Here is a 26317-nt window from a genome sequence, read left to right on the forward strand (position 1 = left end):
CAGATTCAATGTGCTAGGCAATCAATCTCCCCCATGCCCCAGCAGCCCTTAACTAATGACTCAATGAACATGGCACCTCAATACCTCAACTCCTTCACACCTTGAAATGTGTTTTATACCATTTCCCAGTGTAACCTTCAGAATGAGCTCTAGTTTTTCACTGTGGTCAATGGCTAGTAATGTCCTTTACTGGTTGCCTTCCTTTCTTGAATTTCTTCCTCTCTCCCCATACCAACACTCTTTGCTCCCCTCAAATAACCTCCCTGACTTCAGCTTCTGGGAAACGCAAGCTAAAGTATAGGGGCTCCTATGTGTATTGGCCCACTGTTCATAGAGCTTCCACAAGGATAGTCCCATACCTCTCTCCAAGTATGGTGATGCTAGTGAATGGGACAGTTTAGTGAAAAGAGTCTAAGAGTTAAAGCCTCATCTGGGTTTGGTCTTGGCTTTTACTTAACTAGCTGCATGACCTTTGTGCTATGGACTGACTGTGTCCTTTCAAAATTCACATGCGGATACCCTAATCCCCAGTGGGATGGTATTTGGAGATGGGACTTTTGGAGATAATTAGGTCATGAGAGCAGAGCCCCATGGGAACAGGTGCTAGACGAGAGATGGGAGAAAACTTGCTTCCTCTCTCTCACCCTTCCTCACCCTGCCATGTGAGAACATACAGAGAAGACAACCCAGAAATGGGGCTCACACCAGGACCTGATCATACTGACGCCCTGATCTCAGATTTCCAGCTTCCAGAATGGTGACAAAATAAATTTCCGTTGTTTAAGACACCCAGTCTACGGTATCCTGATATGAGAGCCCAAACTAAGACACCCTGGGAAAAGTTTCCAATGCTCTGAATTTTAATTTTCTTATCTATAAAAGTGGGACTAATAAAAACATCTATGGCAATTGGAGAATAAAATGAAAACTTTCCTGGGTTAGTATGCACTTGCTGGGCATGGCAGGGAACAGAAAGTTGAAAGATAGGAATCTTGCCCTGAAGAGGTTCCAGGAGAGTGTAGGAGAAAAGATACCTAACTGAAAAATACAATACAAAGCCAAAGCAGCAAAGGCATTCGAAGAAGCACAGATAAAATACAAAGGAAGTCCAGTTCAGGGAAAGGGACATGACCTTCAACAAGTTCGCCATCTGGTTCAAACAAGGTAAAGGAGCATGTAGACTGCCCAAATTCCTGCCGAAAAGAATTTCTTAGCACTTTCCAGGCAGTTATGCTCTGAACCCCCAAACTATTCTGGATATCCTTCTATTACAATACTTTTTCATTGCTTTGCATTTTTTGTTTGGAAACCCACCTTACACAGAAAATTAATAGGCTTCTTCAGTCTATTAATCCTTCCAGTCATTCCAGGACTACTAACCCCTCCTATTTTACATATGCAGCCTCTTATCCCCCCAGCAGGAAACTTCCCACGATAGCTGGTACACAAGAATAAGTCCTAAATAAATGTTGTTTTGAAACATGAGCTCAATTCTCTATCCTGCCATATCTGAAATCTGTAACTTGGTGATAGTTAAGAAATAAGTTATAGTCCCGTCTTCATTTTTCTGAATTTTGCTTACCCACCATTTCTCTTCCAGGAAATAACTTGAATGGAGGCACTGAGCAGTCTAGAACAAATGGGCAGTAAGCATTACCTTCCACCCGCTCAGTGATGGTCAGGACATCAGGAGGCATCTCCCCTGAAGAGTGTATTAAAATGACCTGACCAAGTGTTGGGGTCTAAAGGGCAGCACCAGATCCAGCAGCTACAAGGTGAGAGCACAGTTCACTCTCAGAACTGGTATTTCCTTTACTTTCAAAAAAATAGATAAATAGTTGTGACATGTCCGCAAAACCATGCTGAAATCATAAAAATTTCATTACCTTATCAGCTTGGAGCCAAAGCATCAAAAACTATAGCCAGTGCTCATCTATTTCTCTCTGCTTCTCAAAGCTGCCTCAAATAGCCTGGCAAAAAGCCCAAAAATGAAAATTAGCTGTTCAGATTAATTCCCTTCACCAGAGAAGATCTTTGTACAGTATTTAAAACAAGGACAGCGTACCATGGTTCTTTATTGACAGGGCAATTACTCTAAGAAGACAGAACTTAATGTAAGCTGGTAACTCCCGAAGCTACTTAATGAGGAAAAATCAAGAGATAATATATTGATCCAACTAAAAGAAGATCATCTGCATGAAGAAATCCTTGCTCTGTAGCACCGCCTCCACACTAGCTGCTCCTCTATTGCCATTCGTGTTCAGAAGCTCCTTCCGGTATGTCAGAGGCTTGTCACAATCCACTGGGACATCATCTTCCCACCTTAGCCTTGACCCTTCTCCTCTAGTGTTAATCTAAATAAAGTCTCACCATTCTGTGCACATCAGGACAAGCCAAAGGTTGAGAACCATTAGTAGTTCCTTTTTAATCACCCCTCCCCCACCCAACACACACACATCCATTGGTTGTGTCATACCTAGCAAATCAGTTCCTTCACCCCACCCTTACTCCAGCCCCTTCTTTCTGGATTTCCTATTAGTCTTCCTGGCTCCACCCCATCCCCCTACTCCACACATACATGGTTTTTGGCTAGTTTTCTAAAATGCAGCTCTAATCATGTCACACTCTGCTTAATAATCATTCAATGGCTACCAACCCCAGTCAGCATTGAACTTAGACCCATACCCCTCCTCACTTTAAATGTCTGTTCATACTGAACTAAGGATGAGAACTCATCTTCCTAGTTTTTTCTTCTCCTCAATCTTTGCAAATGCTAATCTTGTGTCTTTGGTTTATAATGAGCCCCACCTACCATGCAAAGCTAACACCTAGTCCCTTATTCGGACTTGGCTCCAACCGGACCTCCTGGGGTGAGGGGAGGGACAAATGCTCTGATAGCCCTGCCTCCAACACACACACATGCGTGTGAGCACATGCACACATACACACATGAGCTCCCACATCCTGGGCACTGTTGGCTCACGGCACATTATAAATCCCCTTCGAGTTTCGCTAACAAAAGTGTGTCCTCTTGCTAATGGCTTTGGATCTGCTCAATCTGACACAGTTCCTACCACTCCATAAGCGCTCAGGAAATGCCTGGAGAAAAAAATGAAAAGGTTAAATGAATAACACCATAGCGTATTTCCCACTCTGTGATTTAATGATCTTGTTCCAGCTCTGGTTTCTGATCTAACAGTCCAGATATACTGGGAACAGTTTAATCCAGTGAACACAACAAAGAAACTTCCCAAAAGGAAAAGCTCCCCAAGAGCTCTCCCCTCCAATTGGATACCAAGTGGCTCACTAGTTATTGCTTCATGAATCTTCACCTTCTTCTCTCCCAAGTTTAAACTACCCAAGGGCAGTGACTGGCATCCATTCATTCAACAAACATCTAATGAATACCAATAATGTGCCATTCAATAATAATAACTAATTCTTATATGGTACTTACTCTGCATGCGCTGGGTTCAGCAAGCCGCATTATGTTTTCAGTGTTGCTGTAGGCAATCGACTAGGGACCAGATACATAAACAACCACGTACAGCACAGGAAATATCCTGCCTAAACAATCATTCAGCGTCTTTTGCGACATGTATTCAATGCTCACTATGTTCAAAGTCTTTTAAGTGTATCAAGGCATTTTCTTGAGGAAGGCATCCCTATTTTATCAAAGAAGAAACTGAGCTACAGAGACATCAATTAATTTTCCCAAGTCCCACAGCTGAGAAGCGGCAAAAAGGATTTAAATCCAGGTAGCTGGTTCCAGAGGCCCCTCCCCACACACCTTTTAAAACTTTGTATTTAAACTCCAGTTAGTTAACATACAGTGTGGTATTAGTAACAGCTGTACAATACAGTAACTCAACACTTCCATGTAATACCTGGTGCAGAACCCCTTCTTTTAACCACTAAACAAAACCATCTTCTTGCTCATTGCCTCAGAATAACGAGAATGTTTATCTCTGAGTGGTAGCAGTAAGAATGCGTTTTCTTTTCTCACTTTCTAATTTTCCTTTTTTTTTTTTTTTTGCTTATTCATGTTTTCTAGTTTTTCCACATTGAGCCACGTAATCATGAACTTAATTTATAACAACAACAAAAAAATCTGGCTGATTACGCAGTGAAAACAGTTGCTACATTATAGAGAAAATGTGTAGAGAGATAATACAATGCTAATGCAATGCGCTGTCTACAATCGGCAGGAGTCTACTTCCAGACTCTCCACTGTTGGACACTCGGGGACACAAGCCCACTCCCCATGCTGCCAGCTATCCCAGCTACAGCCACAGCCAATAAAGATGCTACCATAATTTAAATGCTCACAAGATCCTTCGTGAATTTAGACGGAAACGTGATCAAGAATAAAAAGGAAGACCTGGTGGTCGGTGCTGCTTTCTTAGGCGGAAACTACATGATTTCTCAGTGAGAACATTCAGGTTCAAGGTCTGCTGCCAGCACACGAAGTAGGCGCTAGGTGCACCCCCACGCTCTGCTGTGCAGCCTGGAGCTCGCGGTTCCTCTCTCTGCTCTGTCTTCTGGGTGTGTGTAGAAATCTGGGTCACTCAATCACATGGCTGACCCACATTGACAGAAACCCAGCCTTCCCATCCTATTAGAGAAACAGCGGCTCTGTGGAAGCAAGCTTTATGAATAACTAAATTTACAGATAAGTCCGTTTTAATTAGCTAGAGAAGAAGACCCCCACCCCACCCCCCGCCACTCCTTCTTCCAGACAAAGCCAATGCTGCTTTGTCTACATCAGCACATCCATAAACAGTTCCCGGTGTCTTCCAACGCGCTGATTAATTCCACTTTAAATTCCTTTTGAATATCGTTAATTTGCTTCCCCCACTCTTTAAATCTATACATCAGAAGGGCAGTGCTTTTGAACTCTCAATGTTCGAGGGATGACGGCAGTGCCTGATCTCCCCAATGCCTCAGAGTCCAGCTTCTGTGTGTGCTTAAATCCAGCTTGCTTCAGATATTCACAATGAATCACCACATCAAGGGGTCAGGGCTCGGGGAGGAATAGCTTAAACCAGTCGTGAGTCAAAGTTCTTTTCTGCGATTTCACGCTCAAAATCCAGAGACACACATAGTCCCACTGCCCTCTTTCCTTTTTCTAGGAACAAACTCTTTGAGAAATATAATTTTGTCACTGAAATGTGCTGCAGGATTTCCCTTTCTCATTCAGGCAGTAACTCTCTGTTTCCTCCCTGATGCACAAGGGAGACAGATAAAGTATCAGGGCCACTTAGCAATAATGGAAGGAGGAAGCATTCAGGTAAGAAAGTGAGGGATGGGACCACCTGGATGGCTCAGTCAGTTGAGCCTCCAACTTCAGCTCTGGTGATGACCTGGTGGTTTGAGAGTTCAAGCCCCACATCGGGCTCTCTGCTGCCAGCATGGAGCCCGCTTTGGATCCCCTGTCCCCCTCTCCCTTTGCCCCTTCCCTGATTATGCATGCTCTCTCTCTCTCTTAAAAATAAATAATACAACAAGAAAGAAAGAAAGAAAGAAAGAGAGAGAGAGAGAGAGAGAGAGAAAGAGAGGGATGACCAGTTTCAAGCATTCCGAGATTTTTGCTGGAAAATGCCCATCTCTGTACCCTTCCCCAGAATAACTGCTGCAGGGTTAAAGATGCCCACCCCCCACTTCCCGTCACACAAAGAGGGAGGCTGGTATTAATGACTTGTCACACTTATGTCTGCACATGTTCCTGTGGGGAGGGGAAACCTCTCCGTAAAGTGCATGTGCATTTCTTTGTCAGGCTGTAGTGACCCCTGGGAAGTATCTGATAAACTGAGTGTTCCAGGGAAAATACCCAAAACAAAGTTCTGGTTCAAATTTGTATCTTTGGATCAAGAGGAAAAGGGATAGCTGGCCAAATTAATCTTATTTTTCTTCTCCTGTTTAAAAATATTATTTTCCCTTCTCTTTACTTCTTTCCTTTTTTTAAAAAAAAATGTGTTTGCTAAACTGGTTGGGTGGGGGAAATTCTGTAGATCTAGCCTAGCTGGCTGTCAGCAAGGTATTTGACAAAATCTCTCATGAGATCCCAGAGGACAAGACAGAGAAAATGTGGGCTGAATGACAAGCCGGGAAAAGGGGGTTTAAAACTGATTGAATTTCAGTACACACAAGGCAATGTCAACCTGGAGAGAAGTCTCCGGTGGCTTGCCTCAGGGCTCTGAATTCAGTCTTGTATCTGTCAACATTTTTCCTAATGACTGGGATTAGGTCATGGACGTCTCACCAAATTTTCACATGACTCAGAACTGGGAGGGACAAGAAATATGCCGGATGACAAAGCGCGGCCCTAAATGACTTCAATAGGCTAGGATGGTGTTTCTCAACGTGTGGTGCGCACATCACCTAGATCAGGATCATGTGACTTAAAGTGAGTCGTCTGGTTTACAGTGCAAATGCTTGCCCCCCGCCCCCCCACCTGCTGACTCATGGCAGACTACTCTAAGAAACACGGAACCAGCACAGTCATTTGAAACAGTAGATCCCGACCTGTAGTCTGGTGTGTCCCCAAACATCCTTCTGGATACATACACAAAAAAGGCCATCAAACTATGGCTATCTCAAGATTAGCAAAACCTGAAGGAAAAGAAACCAGAAAGCAGTTTGCTGCTACTGCTGTTGTTGTTATTGTTATGGTTTCGAAAAGGAAAAAAACAAAAAACAAAAACACAAAAAAACAAGCAGTAGCTCTGGAAATGAATTCAAGCTGGAGGCTGACAGAATTGGTGGCAATTCTGGGGGTGGTGGCAGAAGGATTAAAGCCAAATGACACTTGGGTGGAAAGGAAACACTTGGCAGTTCGACTTTTCTGGGTCCCGGTTGTGAGGCAGGAGCTCATACTGGTCTCCCCTCCGTAAATGAAAGATGCCCTTCTGGGAAAGAGCACCTGAAAAGGTAACTACATGAGCTTGATCACTTTAATAACAACCAGATTTACCAAATGAAAACTGAATAAAATACTGCTCCTTCCAGAAAATGACACGCCAGCTGACACCACCCCCCATGAAGAATTTCAGTCATTTTTCTATTTTAAATACCAGTTCTGAAATCCCCTTGTAAGGGCCAGATAAGACTTGGGCAACTTTCAAACGTGAGGAAATTAAAAATAAGTGGGAAGCCACCTCTTTTTACTATTAAATACTGGAAGCTGATATTAAAATCGGGAATCAGAGAAAACCCAGCTCCTGCCACTTTACATGCGGCATTTTGGGGAAGTCTGCTGTCTCCTAACATAATTTGCAATTGATTTGAGCCAAAGAGTTCAATTTTCTCCTTGATATTCTGGCATTTTATGAGATCAGGCCCTCTGAATGTAACTAGTACTACAATGAAGCAACAAAAACTCATAAAGCAAAAATTCTGTTGAAAGGACACAACCTCCTATGTTTTAAGAAAAAGACAACATCTCAGGTTTCCTTCCTTCTCTTTTTGATACCTGATAACTTCATCTTCCCATAATGAATATTCAATATTTCAAAAATATTTCCCTTAAAGAAAAAAAAATGGAACAGGGTACTTCAAATGAAAGATCAATCCATAAATTTCCCAGACTGCCACTAGGATTCACCAAAGGAAATTTACAGTTTAAAATGAAAAAAAAATGTTCATCAATTAATTATCTTTCAGCTAGCTGCCTATCCACTTGAACAAAAATATATGGGTTTACTTCTTTAAAAGTCAGATCAAAGGTGCTTTAGAAAATTAACATCTTTCTTTTATCACTAAAGGGAAGATAAATCAAGATGAGGATTTATTCTTCAAACTCACCTCCTCGATTTATGATAACATAAAAGACATCCCAGTCCCTAAGATCCCACCTTCTCTGTTAACACTTGGGGTAATTGTATCATGTTGCACCCTGTTCTTTAGTATGGCTACACTCCATGCTTACAAAAAACGAAAACAGAAGATAGAAAACACACTGGTGGTTGCCAGGTGCTAGAGAAAGCGGGGAATGGGGAGTTCAAAACTAGACTGAAGCAGCAGCTGTCTAACATTATTAATGTAATAAATGCCAATGAACTGAGAACATTAAAATGGTTAATTTTAGGGGCGCCTGGGTGGCTCATTTGGTTGGGTATCCGACTCTTGATTTCAGCTCAGGTCACGATCTCATGATTTGTGGGTTCGAGCCCCACGCCAGGCTCTGTGCTGGCAGTGTGGCACCTGCTTGGGCTTCTCTCTCTCTCTCTCCTTCCCTCCCCCTCTCTGTCTCTCCCCATGCACATACACTCTTTCCTTCTCTCTCTCAAAATAAATAAATAAATAAATAAAACTTAAAATGGCTAATTTCATGTTATGTGAATTTCACCTAAACAAAACAAAAACAAATGCAAAAGCAGGAAAATCCCAAGGTTGCCCTAAGGACAACATTTCATCAGCAGCTCACTGACAGTGAGAAGTCAGCTAGGAAAGGAGGGCATGCAGTGGGATTGTTTTACACCATCCACTCGTGAAAATGTGACTCTGTACCTTTTCCAACCTACAGAAGAATTCTAGCTACTAAACCAAAGACTGAAGCACCACCACGAGGCTCTCCATCCAAAGAGATCCAGCCTAAGGGTGAAGGGATCTGGGTTTGGTCTCAGCTCTATGAAGAGAGCTCAACTATGCTGTGTATCCTTGTCTCTGAAGTGGGGATACTTATGCCTCACAGGGTGGCTGTGAAGGTCACATGGGCACCACCTCACATGATGGGGCATACACAACATGATTTCCTTTGGGCTGCTCAAGAAAAGAAACAGCTGTGTAAACTACAGTTGACACATCAAGCAGACGGCCAAGTTTCGCTGGAAGAGGATGACGGGGCATACAGAACCCATTAAGGACCACAAAATGCCGAGGGCCACAGAGTAAGTGGAATGTTCACGTACCAGCTCCAAACTGTTTGCTCCAGGCATTAGTGAGATGCACCATAAATATCAAAAGTTAACCACAAATGGGGATTTTGAAGGTGAGACACTGTTATGCGACAGGTGCATTGACTTTTGTTTTTAAATTTAACGTTTCCTACACATAATCCCTGGTATAAAATTTAACACCAATTATCTTGAGAACAGAACCTCACCTGTAGCCAGCCTCCTTAAACATACACACCTACACACACACACACACACACACACACACACACACACACACACACACAGAATCTGATTACATGATGGCATCCAACCCAACGACATTACCAAGCAATAGCACTATTCATCTTGTCTCTCATAGTTACTTCCTCTAAATGTTCTTCCAGTTAATGACCTAACCAGCTGGCCTTCAACCTCACCTAACCTCATAGCCCCACTCTAGGACATCAATTTTCCAGAACCTAGTCTGATTCTTGTTGAGCTTCTTCCTCATGTGGATAGAACGAAGACGCCTACATGCTTCCACTCCAAAGACCCTATTCTAGTCATGTTAGCAATTCTGGAATGGTAGCAAACATCAAGTTCAAACCTAAAGGAAAAAAGCTTGATTCTTCTTCATTAGTACTTAGGATAGTTTTGGTCACATCTGTGAAGATTCTGGCCCTGACTACAGATAGATATGGACACCAAAGCCAAGAGCTGACCTGCAAATCTTTCTGTTATTCATCCATTAAAAGTCTCCCAGCGATCAGAAAATGAACAGTCTTAACCCAAAGTTTCAGGCTTTTTTTTCTCATCCCCAGTCCAGTGAAGTGATCTTGATAAAGGCAAAGACAGAATAATCCCCCTTGGTCTGGATTACCACCAAACAGTCTTCGAATTGCCTGATGTGTACAAAAGGGATGATTTCTTGCTCATGGGGACTATGTTCCTCACCCCATCCAACAGGGTAACTCCATCAGAAGTGATGTGTGCTACGTGCCAGAAGAAAAATGAAGCCATGGCTTGGTAAATGAGGCCACGTTGGATAACTGAATACTTTTGTGTTTAAATTTATGAGTGTCTGACGGTATTGGGGCAGTTGCTGCGAGAATCAGTAATGCCCATTACACTCCTTTTGGAATGAGGAAACCTGGAATAAATATACAAGGAATAGAAACACTGTGCTCTGTGCTGTATATAAAATAACTCATTTAGTACAAATTAACCAGTTGCGCAATAAGCTAAACACTATGCTTTCTCAAGAAGAAAGTATATTTCTTAGTGAACAAGAAGACTGAATGAAAGAGAAGATTGAATATATTTTTAAAAAATTTTTAATGTTTATTTATTTTTGAGAGAGAGAGAGAGAGAGAGAGAGAGAGAGAGAGACAGAATCCGAAGCAGGCTCCAGGCTCTGAGCTGTCAGCACAGAGCCTGACGCAAGGCTCGAACTCACAAACTGCGAGATCATAACCTGAGCCAAAGACAGATCCCCAACTGACTGAACCATCCAGGTGTCCCAAGAAGGTAGAATATTTTTAAGGAAGTCAGAAAAGCATTGGCTACAGACAGCATATGGATGGGAGGGCAGGAGGGAAGTGACAAGTCCAAAGACCTAACTTGGAAAAACACCAAAGTACTTTTGCAAAGAAATACCAAAAGAGGTCAATGCATATAAAATAGAAAATGAAGGACTTGAAGATGAATATATTCACAAAATCTTTAAGAGAGTAGTGAAATTCGAGGCCCTTGGCACAGTCAAAAGAGCATGGAACATCTTATATGAAAAACTGTTGCCTGAAATGAACCCAAAGTTCTAAACAGGATCTGGGAGGTAGCACCTGCTGAAGGGGGACCTGCTTGGTGAGCAGAACTTACCAATAACCGGTTTATGGGGACTGGTTGAAAGATAGAAGAGAAGAAAGATAATAAGAAAAAGCATGTTGAGGACACAGTAAGTCCAAAAATAGAAATATAAACAGTCAGCCTAAGAACTGGCCAAGAGAGCATTAAACACACTGTAAGAGAAGAACAAGCCAGGTGACCAGAAAGCACTGGAAATCTGAGATCACTGAGTTTACAAGAAAGTGAGGGGCAGCTCTGAGGACATTTTGTTGGCTCTATTAGGGCAGGAAGGAAGAAGCCATAAGTTACTTGCTAGGGGCTCAATGAGATGTACTGCAAATCACTGAAAATCAAATATATTTTTTAAATGTAAGCTGTGATCATTATTTTTGTCATTACCTTAAGTGGCTGGGAAAAAAATAAACCTCAAACTCCAGTATTGGACTGGATCATCTGTGTCTCAATTTCCTTTATCTACACATACATTATTCAAAGCTTTGAACCACACAAGAACAAAGAAGGTAATGGAACAAATCCCCACATGCTCAGAGGCGAAGCTGATGGCTGGGAAACATGTCTCCATCTAATCCGACCTTTGGAAAGGAATGAGACAGAGACAAAGAGCGGCAGCTAGATATACACACAGCCAGCCCTTCCTACTCTTCCTCCTTTCAAAAGTACCTACTGAAGAGGCACCTGACTGGCTTGGTCAGTTAAGCCTCCAACTCCTGGTTTCAGCTCAGGTCATGAACTCCCAGTTTCGTGAGTTTCAGTCCTGCATTCTGAGCTGCCAGCACACAGCCTGCTTAGGTTTCTCTCTCTCACTCTCTCTCTGCCCCTCCCCAACTCATGCTGTCTCTGCCTCTCTCAAAATAAATAAACTTTAAACAAAAAGACTTCTCCCCTTTACATTAAAAAAACAAAGTACCAAAAAAAACAGAACAAAAAAAAACCCACCAAAGTACCTACTGAGCAGTGATCATGCACCAAGCTCTGACTGGGAAAGGCACAAGACACAATGGTGCGTACTTATTTAGATAAATAAATCCTGCCTTCAAGGAGCTTACGATCAAGAAGGAATAAGACAAATACTCAGCTAACACAACTGGAAAAGTTCTACCATTTGCTCTCTGAGCAGCTGAACAGAAAACGCAGACAGTACGCAGATGCATAGTCTAAATAGGGTCTAAAATAACCGGATAACATTTTTTATTTCCCATGTATAGCAGGAACACAGCAGAATTTTTAAAAATTATCCTATACAAATGAGTAAGTTCAACCACCAGCAATAACTCTTGCTCCTGGATGAATGCTCCTGAGAGAAAATATATTCAGACTTTAACGACAAATTGCTCAAATTGCCAGTGCTAAAATTCACACCTTCGTAAACACAAGAGGCAGCATGACATGTCAAGAAGGTATTTGGGCAAGTCACTAACCCCCACCCCCTGTAGCTCAGTTTTCTCATTTATAAAATGGGGAGAGAGAGATCACTCATAGGGTGCCCGTAACAATAAAATAAGATGACACATGCAATCATCCTTTTAAAACTCTTCACCACTGGGACGCCTGGGTGGCTCAGTCGGTTGGGCGTCCAATTTTGGCTCAGGTCATGATCTCACAGCTGATGGGTTTGAGCCCCACATCGGGCTCTGTGCTGACAGCTCAGAGCCTGAAGCCTGCTTCGGATTCTGTGTCCGTGCCTCCCTTCCCCCTCCCCACCCCCCCCCCCCCCCGCAACCGCTGCCCTCTCTCTCTGCCCCTCCCCCACTCACACTCTGTCTCTCTGTCTCTTAAAAAATAAGTAAACATTAAAAAAATTAAAAAAAAAAAAAACTCTTCACCATTACACCACTGTGTGTTCTCTTCAAGTTGCTGCTGCCTGGTCATAAACATCTGTTCCTGCACATGAGCTCTTGCTGGGTTTCACGCATTTCTTCATACACATACAGTGCAGAAGGCATAGGTTTGAAATTTTGTAGCTTCAATATTCTTAAGCCTTTAGAGCTGCTTCCAATTGAAAGTCATCTTTTTAATGTCCACTGAAGGGAATTTACACTGTATTTATGGCCTGGACATAATCATTACCTTCCAATAAAAATGACTCATTAAATAAAAAGCAATTTTCACCCATGAGCTCTTAGGATATATTTGCTTACTTATGGAAATCCAATAGCCTCTTGCTCCATAATTTCTGCATTTCTCAGTATGATTATTTGGGGTTCATATGTCTATTCAAGAGTTGCCAAGTCAGAGCAACTCAGAAATGCTAAAAGACAGAAAACAATAACAACAAACACCCAAGCAAAGAAAAATGCACTTCACTTCCCAAAATGAGAGATTTTAAGATCCATCTGAGAAAGACAGATAACTCCTGATCTTCCTTCACCTTCTGTTGAGAAGCCAAAACACAGCAAGGCTGGTGTTTCTGACCTCTTTATTAAGAATCCCATGTGCTGACTAGGAAATATTCCTCTGCTACGAGATGAATCTTCTAGAGAGTGACAAGCCATCTACTCAAACCTGGTGGGCAAGCTCTGCATGTTAACTTAGCATTTGAGGTCCCCAGAATGACTGACCACTTGCCCAAGAGCCAACCCCACATGCATGCTCCCCAAACGGGTGGCTTTCCCAAGGCAACTCTGTCTGCCTGAAAACAGAACTGCCTGAAATAGTATTAGACAAAGCAGACAATTTAATTTTATGAAAGGGCTGCAAATTTGACCTCACAGCTGGAGAAAGTGCATTGTTTTGATCAGAACAAAAGAAAGCAAAAGCCTCTCTTTCCCCACCCACCTCAAGCTAAGAGGCAGCCAGTTGATCCCAGCAGAGAATTTTTAACACCCAGAGTTCACGCGCGGATGCTAAAGTACCACGGGGCATAGCTTTGCTCAGCACACCCTGCCAGGAGCCACAGGGAGATGGTCTGTGTTCGTTCATGTTTTTAATGGCTCCCTAATAATTTATAATGACAATGCTACTGTTTCTCATTTCAGTGTCTAATGTTTTAATGTTGGGTTTATTTATCTTACCCAAAACAACATAATAATTGCAGAGCAGAAAAACCACTTTGGGAAAAGGAGTGTTTGCACATGCTAATGATTTAATTTAAATAGTTCTGTGAATAAAAACTGAGGATGTGTGATTAAAAAAAAAGTGTGCTTTCATCTCTGTTTCAAATGTTATATATGATGTTTTTAGGTCAGTAAACAATAGAATGTAAAATATTAAGCTGTAAAATACCATAAAGGACAATCATCTAAAAACCTCTCATGTATAAGGTGCACAAATAGTCAACTGTGACATCGGCCATTCTAGTAAGAGGTGGTGTTGCTTACAGCCAAGCCAGTAATCATACCTCTCAGTAATAAATATGGTTAATGATGACAACCGAAGGCATTAAAAACATCTTCTGAACCATCAACAGTAAACAGTACTCCTGTTTACAAGTTCTGAGTTCAAAGCTCCCTGACCAGCCGTGGACCATGGAAAAGCCATGTATCTCAATATGTCTCACCTTCCTCAACTGTCAACGCAGGGCACTGGGCTAACCATGCTCCAAAGAATCATCAAAGAGTTTTTAAAAATCCAGTTCAAGGCCAAGGTGATCCTCACCTTCAACAACTAAGGGAAACACAGCTCTCCAAGTTCTACCAGCCCTACAGTGAAGACACACAAGAGAAAATCTCCAGGGAAACATTCCATGTGATATTTCAGAGAGATGAACATGTTTGTGATCTCATAGAAGGAGGACTGTTAATTGGAGGATCAGACAACAAACTGATGGATAGACACTATGCAACATTATAGTTTGTCTCCTGTGTAGATTCTTCAGAGTGAACTTGACATTTTAGATCTAATTCAATCATGCAAGAAGCCCATGATTCATGGATTTCCTAACCACGTGTATCCAGACCTGACCCCCAAACCCACCTCTCCCCGCTTACTGAAAACCTTTCATAATGTCCCTGGAACTCAAGGTGTTTATGGAAAAATTAGACAAGTTTTTTGAAAATGTCCATGACCTGGATTTAATTTTCCATGTAAACGGGGTTCACAGTATTCTTGCAGAAATGGTGACTGGGGGTAATGGCACTGGAAACCAACATGAAGAAGATGGTTACACAAGTTGATGCACAAAATTAACTGGAGAAATCTGAGGTAATGGTTTTCACTGGCCTATTTTGTATTAGTCAACATTTTTCTCAGGCTGGCTTAACGGGAGCTACAGTCTGTGCTGTAAAGAACATGAATCTTCCTGGGGCGCCTGGGTGGCTCAGTCGGTTAAGAGTCCAACTCTTGACTTCAGCTCAGGTCATGATCTCATGGTCATGAGTTCGACCCCCGAAGTCAGGCTCTGTGCTGACAGTGTGGAGTCTGCTTGGGATCCTCTCTTTTCCTCTCTCTCTGCCCCTCTCCTGCTCTCTCACTCTCTCTCAAAAATAAATAAACTTTAAAAAAAAGAATATGAATCTTCCTGAGATCCCGAGCATTATGAACATTCGTGGTCTCATTACAAAGTGCCAAACCTAGTCCTTTCAAATAAAAAATTGAAAAGGCTCCTCCCAGGTAAAATCCAGGGGGAAAGTCATCCAAGCATACCATGCAGTTGTGTACCAAAAACAGAGGAGGAGAGTCATAGCTTTTACCCTTGGATTTAAGTCAAGGTATCATATAGGTGATGTATAATCAGTATGGAAGTTCAATGTCGCTTTTCTTGCTCAGTGATTTTAAAGAAATTAAGTAGTTTCAGTGTCATATTTATCTTTCTTTGATAAATTACATTCATGTGCCCCCCTAAGGCATGCCTCCATGTATCGGCTATTACAGTATTTCAAAAAGTATTTGTCACATTTCTTTAAACTATGTACAATCCAAAATGTTGGTGTTTTGTGTGGATCCCAAGTGCAGCATTCCACAATTCTTTCTTATTTGTCACAACTGTTAAAGAATCAAGTATGTGTTGCATGAAAAGATTGTCCTCTTAGTTTAAATAAACTCCAAGGTAACTGGACTTCTAAAAAAGAATCCAGTTCAATTATAATCTTAGCAGAAAGCAAACTAAATTACTGTAATTCCTTGACAGTCAGTAATTTACATAGAGTACGTGTATGTGTATTTATTTTTAAATAGGACAACACACTTGCACTTTTCTTACCCTCCTGATGAAGATGGAAGTCTCCATGCTTCAGCAGCTGGGACATCACACCTGACACACCAGAAGTTCATTCCAATAGGTCTAAAGACAATACAGCTGACAATAATAAAAGTATAATTGCTACAAAACAGTACTCAGAAAAATGGGACTCCAGAAGGAAGACAGGAAATAAGTGTAATTAACAAGAGAGGGGGAGTGAAAAACTTGTTTCTCTTATGGGGCAGACGAGCTGGAGTGAAAGGGAATTTGAGACAGGGTCATTGACGTTAAGACTTTTGACTAACTGGAAAATACTTCTAAACAGGATACTTCTGTGTTTCAATAATCTGCATTTATAATAATTCTGTCTTTTATATTGTATTCTTCTACAGGTAGTTCACAATAATTTTTTTGTTAATCACTAAAAGTACTCGGCTGAGTGTGTCTGAAGCAATCAACCAAGTCTGCTCACCATTTTTGTTGTCTTCCCCCAAGTTGAAATAACCAGCTTACAAATATAAAATTCCTTCAGGACGCGATCCAGAGGTCATCTCCTTGGTGATGCATTCTTTGGAATCCACTACCACCTGTATACTTTCTTTCTCCCTTACTTTCATTATTTTTCTGCTTAGCGCTTAAACCCATGTAACATATTACACATTATACTTATCTTGACTATGATCTACTTCCCCATTAGAATGTTTCAAGGAAAAGGATTTTGTCCATTTGGCTCACTGGTCTAACTCAGTGCCTTGAACACTGCCCGGCATATAGTTGGTGCTCAACATACATAACATACACAAAACCTTGGTGTGTGAATATAATTCATTATGGAAACAGGCTTGGCTTGTAATTCAAAGCACTTGTATATCAAAGCGAATTTCAAGAACCATTGGCTCAGTTGCGGTGACGTGATGTTCGGCATCATGTACTGCTGACATTGCAAGGCATCGCTCATTTATCAAATTAAAATCTATTAGAAATGTTTGCTTGTCTTGTGGAACACTCACAGTACAAGTTACCCACAATCCAAGATTTTACTGTATATGATATGTCATAACATCTGACATTATATATTGTAATATCAAATATATACCATAAATTATGTAGAATATATATACTACTATGATATGTTATGTTATTTCGCATGATGTACTTTATATTATAATAGTATATCATGTATTTATTATGCTGAAAACACTTTAGTCTATATTACATGTTCATTATATTATGTTATACAATATACAATGTATTATATGTATATACATTATATTATATATGTATATACATTATATGTTATATAATATACAATGTATTATATATATATATATACATATATATATATGTATACATATACAATGTACAACATATATTACAATAAATGATTGGATATTGCAGATATTCCCTTTAAGCTCCTAGCAACGAAGGCCAGTGAGAAAATGGGATGCACTGAGCGGGGTGAGGGTGGCATTTTTCTAGGAGGGCCCAGACATACAGACCACAGGAGCAGTGTCAGGACAAGCACAAGGGCTGTAGAGTCAGACAACATGAGCTGAAGTTTTGGCTCTGTTACTTCCTAGCTCTGTGCAATCGGGCAAGTTATTCAACCTCTCTAAACTTCAGTTCCCATATCCATAAATCTGCGATAGTAAGAGTACCTGCCTCATAAGTTTAATGTGAGGATTGAGTGAGCTCAAGTATGTGAGACAGCCTGCAGAGTATCTATCTAGCAGAAAGACTCTCCATAAGGACTCGATGATGGTGGTGATGCTGATGAGGAGGATAAAGAAGGTGATCATTACACTGTGACGAGGAATGAAGACAGGACACTCAGTTCAGCAGACAAAACTCAGAGGGGCGCCTGGCTGGCGCAGTCGGTTAAGCATCCGACTTCGGCCAGGTCACGATCTCGCGGTCCGTGAGTTCGAGCCCCGCGTCGGGCTCTGGGCTGATGGCTCGGAGCCTGGAGCCTGTTTCCGATTCTGTGTCTCCCTCTCTCTCTGCCCCTCCCCCGTTCATGCTCTGTCTCTCTCTGTCCCAAAAATAAATAAACATTGAAAAAAAATTAAAAAAAAAAAAACAAAAACTCAGAAATCTCCCACATCTGGTTCCCTCTCTGCCTCCCTCTGCACTTCCAGCCCATGAATTCACGCAGGCACATTTGAAAGAATAGCACTCAGCTGTCACATGCTCCCAAGAAAGGAGAGATACTAAAAAGATGTTTTGCCCACATCAATAGAAGAATACAAAGTGCTGGCACTTTTCCCTTGTAGATCTAAGCACGCCAGGGTCCAGAGAAACGGGAGTCGTAATGCCTTGACAAATCAGAGCCTTTGGGAGATGTATCCTTCCGTGCAGTTGCATGTTCTAAGAGCATGTACCCAGGTAGCCATCACAATCTTATGGGTTGAGTTTTGTTCTGCTTACGTGTTGTTTTGATGAAAACTTCCAAACGCACTGAACTTCGCTGCCTGAGCCCAATTTGCATGGTGCCGAGATTCACTCAGCTCGGGTGGTGATTCTCTACCACCCTCCAGGCCCCCACTAGTTCCCTAGCCTCCTGACAGGAACTCCCACTACTACAGCAGAGAAATGAGCTCCCCCAAGGCACTGACTGGTAAGGGAGACCTGCCAACAAACAGCTCCCCAGCTGCCCAGGCACACCAAGCACAACCCAGAAGAGCTGAGTGAGGACTTAATGCCCAGGGTGGTGAAGCTGATCTGTAAGAGGTCAAAAATGGGAAAGAGACAACAGAAGAACCGCTTGTCCTCCCCTCCGAGCCCAGGCCAAGCGGTCCAAGATTCAAAAGTTCTACGTGGCCTCCCTGGACACACACGGGGAGACTGAGAAACGTGCTGGATGTTGTTGGGAAGCTGTAACCAATTTAATAACGTACCAATTTGTATTTGGTGTCCCTTCCTTCAGACCTGGCTTCCTTTTCCACAATCACCCGTGTTCCCTTGGGATTGCACCCTTAATAAAACATTAGCTTCCACTGTAACTTTCGCCCCAGGGTCTGTTTTCTAGGGAACCGGGGCCTCTACAATGACTGGGGCTATTCAGTAATGATCAACTATTACACCGCATAGTAATGAAGCGAAGGGCTCCCTCTGGGTTTCAGCCCTTAAGGAGACACTTAGGGCTGTTTATCCAGAGAGTGTCTGAAGTGTAGTGATTAAGAGCTCAGACTCTGGTACTGGCCTGCCTCATTTAAATCCCAGCTCTACCAGGGCTGGGAAAACTCAGACAGTCATTTAAAATCAAGCTTTTGATTCCTCATCTGTAAGATGTGGATAGCGAGAGTACCCACCTCATGGAATCCTTGTGAAAAGTAAATGAGTTAACACTTCTTTAATGGCTGGCATATAACAAACACACAATAGGGGTTAGCTACTTATTTCTCTTGTTGTCTGATTACCAGGGTTACTTCTCACTGTTGTTATTAAGCCTTTCTACAGCAATATCCCCCTTGCAATTTCTAAAATACAGTAGGATAGATATCAGGAAGTCTAGCTATTAGAATTATGTGCAAAGTAAAAGTAAATAAGGTCTGGGCAAAAAACAGGAGTTCAGGTATGTCAGTGCAAATTATTTTTCAATAGGCTATTTACAAGGTCCCCAACAGCAATTTTTTTTTTTTTGCTTACATCCTAGTTCTTGAGTGTATCCTACCAAATTCTGAAGTTCTCAATTAGCAAGGTATTATTATACGTTTTGCAGTCATGCTGTATGACTGTGGAATACAGAATTCTGACCTAGCATTAGCACTGTTGAGTGCCTACACTATCCTACTTAAGAAACACAAGAATTTAGTCATTATAAATGGAATTCTCACTCACTCCAATTCTGATTATTTGCCCTCTAGGCTAAAACCACAGACAAATAAGACTATACCTACACTTTTAGCAACTACAACAATGTTTTATGAAGTTGTTGTCCAAAAACATATCACTGTGTTTTCATTTCCAATTTCATGGGTTTTGTTTTGTTTTTATTTGAGAGAGAGAGAGACAGAGAAAGAGAGAATCTCAAATAGGCTCCATGCTCATCTATGCTCAGTATGGACTCTGACACGGGGCTCAGTCCTACAACCCTGGGATCATGACCTGAGTCAAAATCAAGAGTCAAATGCTCAACGACTGAGGCACCCAGGCAACCCTCCAAGCTCATTCAGTTTAACCATGTGGTAAACACTCCTTTAGAAGTATCCTCAAGGGTTGAGAAAGAAATACATGAACCACCGCCCAGATCTGGGGAGAGCTGTAGGATATGCATGAGGGCAAGGGTAGATTTTTAGGAGGAAACTTTTAACTTTGTGTTCCGTTTCCATGAACTCATTCAGGATCCCAGGGCCTCATACTGCCTCAAGTCTGATATGATATCCCAAGTATAGAATTCCTTATCAAAACTGACCTTAAGTCAATGTGTTTTTTAAATAATTGCAGGGCTTTATCAACGTTCTAGTCAATGAAATCAGAAGCATACTACCAAAGTCAGCAGGCCATGGGGATGAAAATTATCCACTTGTGAGATATGCTACCAATGTATACATTATAACAGTCATAAATTTGATGATCCATAATCAATTTTAATAATGATGTGGACATTATGGCTCAGCAAAATCCCTCGTGATTTAGGGGAAACCTCCAAGTCATGCTTTTAGGGTATAGATAATGAGTCTAAATGAAAGAACTCCAACAGTTACTAGGACAGGTCTCAAAGGCCCCTTTCATTTGTTTCCAGATCCCGATGTATCTTACTATTTAATTCCCAAACGTGTGTTATGAAACAGAGTAGGCCCAAGGAACAATGCAATTGTCTCGCCAGCCAACTGTTCCAAAAAGGCAGTGAGCCCAAGACTCTAAACTTCTTGACCTTGCAGATTTCTTACTCTTCAAGGGCTGCTTTGGCTACAGAACTTCCAGAGCACTTCCTTGAGATACTGGGACACACCAGGGAGCCAGATCCACTCACATGCAACCTTGATCTTATATCCTTTGCGTGGTCTATCTACTGCCTCAATAATAGCCAAGAGGGATAAAGACCTTAAACCTGGCCCGGGTGTCACTGGCACCAATCTTCAAGTCAGGACTAGCCTTTGCAGCCTGGTCCAGCTCAGTCACTCCCTCCATTGACCTTGAAGATTTACTTCTTTCAGAAAAATGTTCATTTACCAGCATTGTTAGGCAGATGCCCATTTAACATGGAGCTATCTGAGGCAAACCTTAAGCCCCAGGGAGGACCCTAGCAATATTCACATGGTTATACATTTTTATTCATTTTTTGCAAAAGTAATATATTTTAACCACAACAATTTAAAATTTCTTTCTCTTTCCCCTCCAACTCCTCTATTACATTCTGCATCATCAAGGAGAGTGGCTGCAGGCATAAGAGAAAATGGAGTTAAAGATACATTAGGTTTGCATTCAGTGGCATACATTTATGTGGTTCCCCATCAGTCCCAGCTATAGATAAATTGTCGCTAGCCGTCCAGTGCAGGAATGGCTTCCAAAAACACTCCTACCACCTACTGAACCAAGAGACCTGGCAGTCTAGCACGGACATGAAGGACTAGAACTTGCATCGCAAGGACTTGAACACATCTTGTGGTGGACAGAATTGGGACTACAATTCCGGTGGGGGGAGGAGAAACCAAGCTCAAATGTATGGAGCCAGAGCTAGCTTGTGGAAAATTCCCCAGTCATTAGATATGTATGCTTGTAACTGGAATATTTGGTTCTTGCCTACAGAGTCATAATGAGAATTCTCTCCTGAAATGCAGCACACAAATTATAAACACACCATGATCTTTTTCTTTTGTTGATTAGATTCCCAGAAATGGAAATTACTGGACTCTTTGTTTACCGAGCACAGACATGTAGCAGTATTAACAGCAAATGTGTCTGTTATAGCTCATACGAAAAAGAAACTCGATCGAGATTTTTTTTTTCAAATTTGACACCAACGTAGAAAATTTACATAGCATTACCAGTAACAAGTCATGACCACAGAGTAACATGTCTAAACTCTCAACAATAAAAAACAAATTTCAATCAACTAGCACTGGAGGAAAACTAAATAATCTTTCTTCACTTTCTATAGAAACAATTACAGAATTGTTAGCCCATGAAGAGGCAATCAAGCCAAACATGCAACCAAAAAATGTAGGGGAAAGGAAGTATTAGAGAGGTATGTCAGGAGTTTAATCAACAAAATATAATATTATTTTTCCGAGTTTTGTAACATTTGTGGTATTTGTTGAGTTTTAAACTTAAGAGCTGATGTGACTTCTTTCCTCGGTTCAAACAAATGCAGTAATTTTATAGTCATGAATGTTTATACTTTTTCTCAAAGCAGGCAACCAACAAATGATACAAGGTAGGTACTTCAAGCCTTACAAAACCTGGATCCGTTTCTGGGGTCAGGCATTCCTTGACAATTAAGCCTTGCTTATATATCATCATCAACTCTCACTGTAATGCTCTGGTTATCTCTCATTCTGTCTTGTCTCCAATTGGAATTTGTAAAAATCATCCCACGATGCCAAAGGGTGATGCTGAGGCCACAATAAACATGATGGATGGCTAGCACAAGGCACTCACTTACTTTGTGTCACTTACGCATCACACGGTTTGCAATTACATGCTTTTCTGTCTGTACAGCTAGCCCTTGACTTAATCATCTCAGCATCCTTTTCGAGTGCAAAGCACCAGTGCCCACAGGGAATCAGGGAACTACAAATGTAGGAATGAGGGGAAAAAAAAACAGGTGGCAAGAAAAAAGGAAGAAGGGAAACGGGGAAAAGGCAGATTTTTAAGGAAGCAAGTGGAGAAAAAAAACTATAAAAGTTGTTTAAGCTGTATTTTATAGATATTGGGGGTAAACCACAAAGGCTTTATGTTTTTTACCATAGTATCTTTGCGTGTGTGTTTGTACACCTCAATTTTTTAGCTTAATTGCTCCCACTTTTATTCACTCTGACTCAAGACATTTCATATCCATACGCTATTTTAGCTCAGTATTATTCTCACCACCATACTGCTTTTTAAAAGCAACTAGAATATTAACTATGTTATGCAAATGAAAATGTGAATTTAATCACAAAGAGTGGCCCTAGAGGAGCCACTAAATCCTCCAACGTCCAAAGAGAAAATTGGAGACTCCTATTATATTCAGTAAGTCATATACCGGTGCCCAGAATTTAATATAAATTGAATTGAATCCTACACAGAACTCTTTGTAGATTCTGTCTGTCGATAAGACATGCTTTCAGAAAAACTGGCGAGCTAAAAATACGGACTACAGCCCATTTTCGTTTTCATTTCATTTTCTTTTCAATGAAACATTGTGAATGTAGTGGCACCACATAAATATTTATCAAACTCTATAATTCTTCCAAATGTAATGATAAATGAAAGTATCTTTCACGTGCATACAAAACACCTGCAAAAAACATTTTCAGAAGACTGATATGAAACGCAAGCTATCTGAAATCAGAACCACTAATAGATGAAGTCATCGTTTGATAGTTTTCGTAACCTCTGCTTACCAGGCGTATCAAGTTTTACTCTCTGTTAATTTAAGAAATAAAAATAAGGGGCACCTGGATGGCTTAGTTGCTTAAGCGTCCAACTTCGACTCAGGTCATGATATCATGGTTTGTGGGTTCGAGCCCCACATCGGGCTCTGTGCTGACAACTCAGAGCCTGGAGCCTGCTTTGGATTCTGTGTCCCTCTCTTGCTCTGCCCCTCCCCTACTCATGCTCTGTCTCTCTGTCTCACTCTCTCTCAAGAATAAATAAACATTTAAAAATGAAAAAAAAAAAAGAAATAAAAATAATTCAGCATCACTTGGCGCTGGGGACCCTGACATGAAGGGCCAGGTAAGCCACTGAAAACTTCCATTATTGATATAAAAGGAAGACTGATTTCAGAGAAAAGAACCACACAGATTTTCAGGTCATTGGTTTGCCACACTATTTGTATTTCCTCTTCATCATGGTCATTATTTTTATCATTTACTAGTTGCCCAGGAATAACAGCAGCTCAAACTTGATATGCAACACAGACATAATTACAGATTTGGACCAACAATCCTCCATTAAAACCTAAATTGCCTTCAGCCAACAGTTAAGAAAAGGTCAAGAAGAAGGCCCCTGCTGAAAAGAGTCATAAAAACATGCTGTTCATTATTTTCCAGAAGCTTCTAATCCTGTCTCCCACCTGGCTTATATGATAGCTACTAAGTTCATCTGAATGTTGCACAGTCTTCAGGGATCCTCCGGGAAACATTTTTTTTCTCTTAAATAATTATGATCAAAAGTCTAGAGCTGAGGTTAAAACTCCAGAGCCAAGAAAAGTTTCTGCTGTCACAGATTATAACTTCATTCCCTCCTTTGCTTGCTCTGATCCCAAGGGGAAATTTTCAGGGCAAGCTTGGGCCAGAATTCAGGGAATCTCTTTAGATTTTGGTGGGTGGAGGTAAAAATATCGCCTTGAAAAAAGAATGAGGACGGAGAATGCCATTTGGTCTGGAATGATCAGGAATTGCACCAAAGTCAGCAAATAACATCCATATTACTGCTCAGCTTGTCAAAGAGGAGTTAACAGGCAAGTTTGGGGGAAAGAAGCTGGAAAGATTAACAGCCATCCAGAAGATAAAATAGGATTTCTGGCACCTCTGAATGTCAGAAAAAGGAAGCTTATATTTTATTACATTATGTAAGAGACATGCTACTATGGGAATTACCCACCCCTTTAAATATGTGGGCTAGGGCTAATGGTTTCTTCAGTGACAAAAAGCTCCTCATTTTTCACACAACACAGATTTTCTCCTTCCCAGTTTTCATTCACCCCCTGTGGACTATCTGGTGATTAGAGACTAGAGATAAAAGAGTACTGGGCTCAGCACTGGTGCTGGCAAACAACCCTTCAGTTGAACTAAGTAAACAAAAGCTACTCAGTTGTATTACCCTATTACTGTATTGTATTATTCTTCCCTGGGCCACCAGCTGAAATGTGTCCTTCTCACTGGAGAAGATCAAGGTACAGCATCACAACATTTGAGAGCCTGAAAGATCCTGGTAGCACACCATCCAGCCATATCCCTTCTTCCTCTGTCTGTTGGGAGATGGTCTTCAGCAAAGCAAAAACCGTCTGCGCATTGTAGACAATAGATGGAAAGCGTAACTAGATGGGGACCCGAAGTCCTCTGGTTTCACTTTCTCTCCTCGCAAAATGAAAGCAGTGGGTAATTACTCTCTCTCTACCGTTTCTCCAGGCCTCCGGTGGAATGTGCCGACACACAGCACCGCAGAAACCGGGGTGGACAGGATTTACTGGAAAACACCAGCCTCAGAAATATTTTTAAATTTACAATCTGTTTTAGAAATCTTTACATTAAAAAAATATTGCAGCAGTCAGGGTCCTAACAGAGAACAGAAGGCACACACTCCAACAGGGTAATTGGGAAGCGTTTAGTAAACAGACTATTTACCAAGGTGTGGGCAGGGTTTAGGGGCAATAATGCGGTCTCTAGGGTCAGGAACAGCAGGGAGCTGTGTCTACCCCCAAGAGAGATGCAGCCAGGCCACAGTGGCCGGGGTAGAAAGAATCAGAGGGATATATCCCCTGCCCTGACTCTCTTCTTCTCTACGTTCCCAGGGGCAGAACCAACAGATGTCAGGGAACAAAGAGCCCACTGGCCAAGGAACTGAGGCACCTGGACACAAAGCAGAAAGAAGGGTGGAAAATGGGTCTGGAGAGGTAAATGGGAGACAGCTAGTACAGACACAGAAGGCAATTACAAAGTTATGTTTACTTACTGCTGGAATAAATGATAATTAACTTTACAGTGTTCGAGAAGTGTGAGAAGGCTCTTTTGGGTGTCCGATTGAATCCAACCACACATTAGGTTTCCTAAGCCTCAGCTGATTCTATGCAAACATTTGGAATAAAGAGAGCATTCTATGCTCACATACGTTGGAGAAATGCTGGCTGGAGTTTCAAATTAAAGAAAGGTAAATATAGATGCACATGTGTTGTGCATGTGAGCTCCCTCTCCTAAGACACCAGATGTATGAAAATAAGGAAACAACTGTGCCTACCTCGTGGCGTGGCTGAACGAGACAGGAGTATCATAAAGCATTCTGCACAGAAGTTGGCACATAGACGATGCTCAGTAAATATCAACCACTGCGGCCATGGCCACCAGCATCACCACCTGCAGCTGCATTCTGACCTCTCAGACGGCCTGGGAAACTTCCCACCACAGAAGACCGAAGTCTTACACTTGTAGCTCTGTGTCACTAGGTGCCTGTCCCTGTCCTTACACATAAGTAAGCACATGATTAATGTTAGATTATGAGACAGTGGTGAGAACTGCTGTATCTCATGCCAGGATGCAGGCTGCATTGGTATGTAGTAATTCTTCCCTCCTCTCCATTCCTCCATAAAAGA

General features: G+C 41.6%; 1 protein-coding gene and 1 pseudogene across 3 annotated transcripts in view; one reads left to right on the forward strand and one right to left on the reverse strand.

Annotated features, from left to right (window-relative positions):
* Positions 1-26317, reverse strand: part of FAT3 (FAT atypical cadherin 3) — a 517579-nt gene that overhangs the window by 483223 nt on the left and 8039 nt on the right. The gene's annotated exons all lie outside the window — the stretch shown is intronic.
* On the forward strand, positions 14275-18948 carry LOC124504974 (AP-3 complex subunit sigma-1-like; annotated as a pseudogene).

Source organism: Lynx rufus, unplaced genomic scaffold (assembly GCF_022079265.1).
Source record: "Lynx rufus isolate CCGP_SWC_20201006 ecotype Redwood Valley unplaced genomic scaffold, mLynRuf1.p SCAF_9, whole genome shotgun sequence".
NCBI lineage: Eukaryota > Metazoa > Chordata > Mammalia > Carnivora > Felidae > Lynx > Lynx rufus.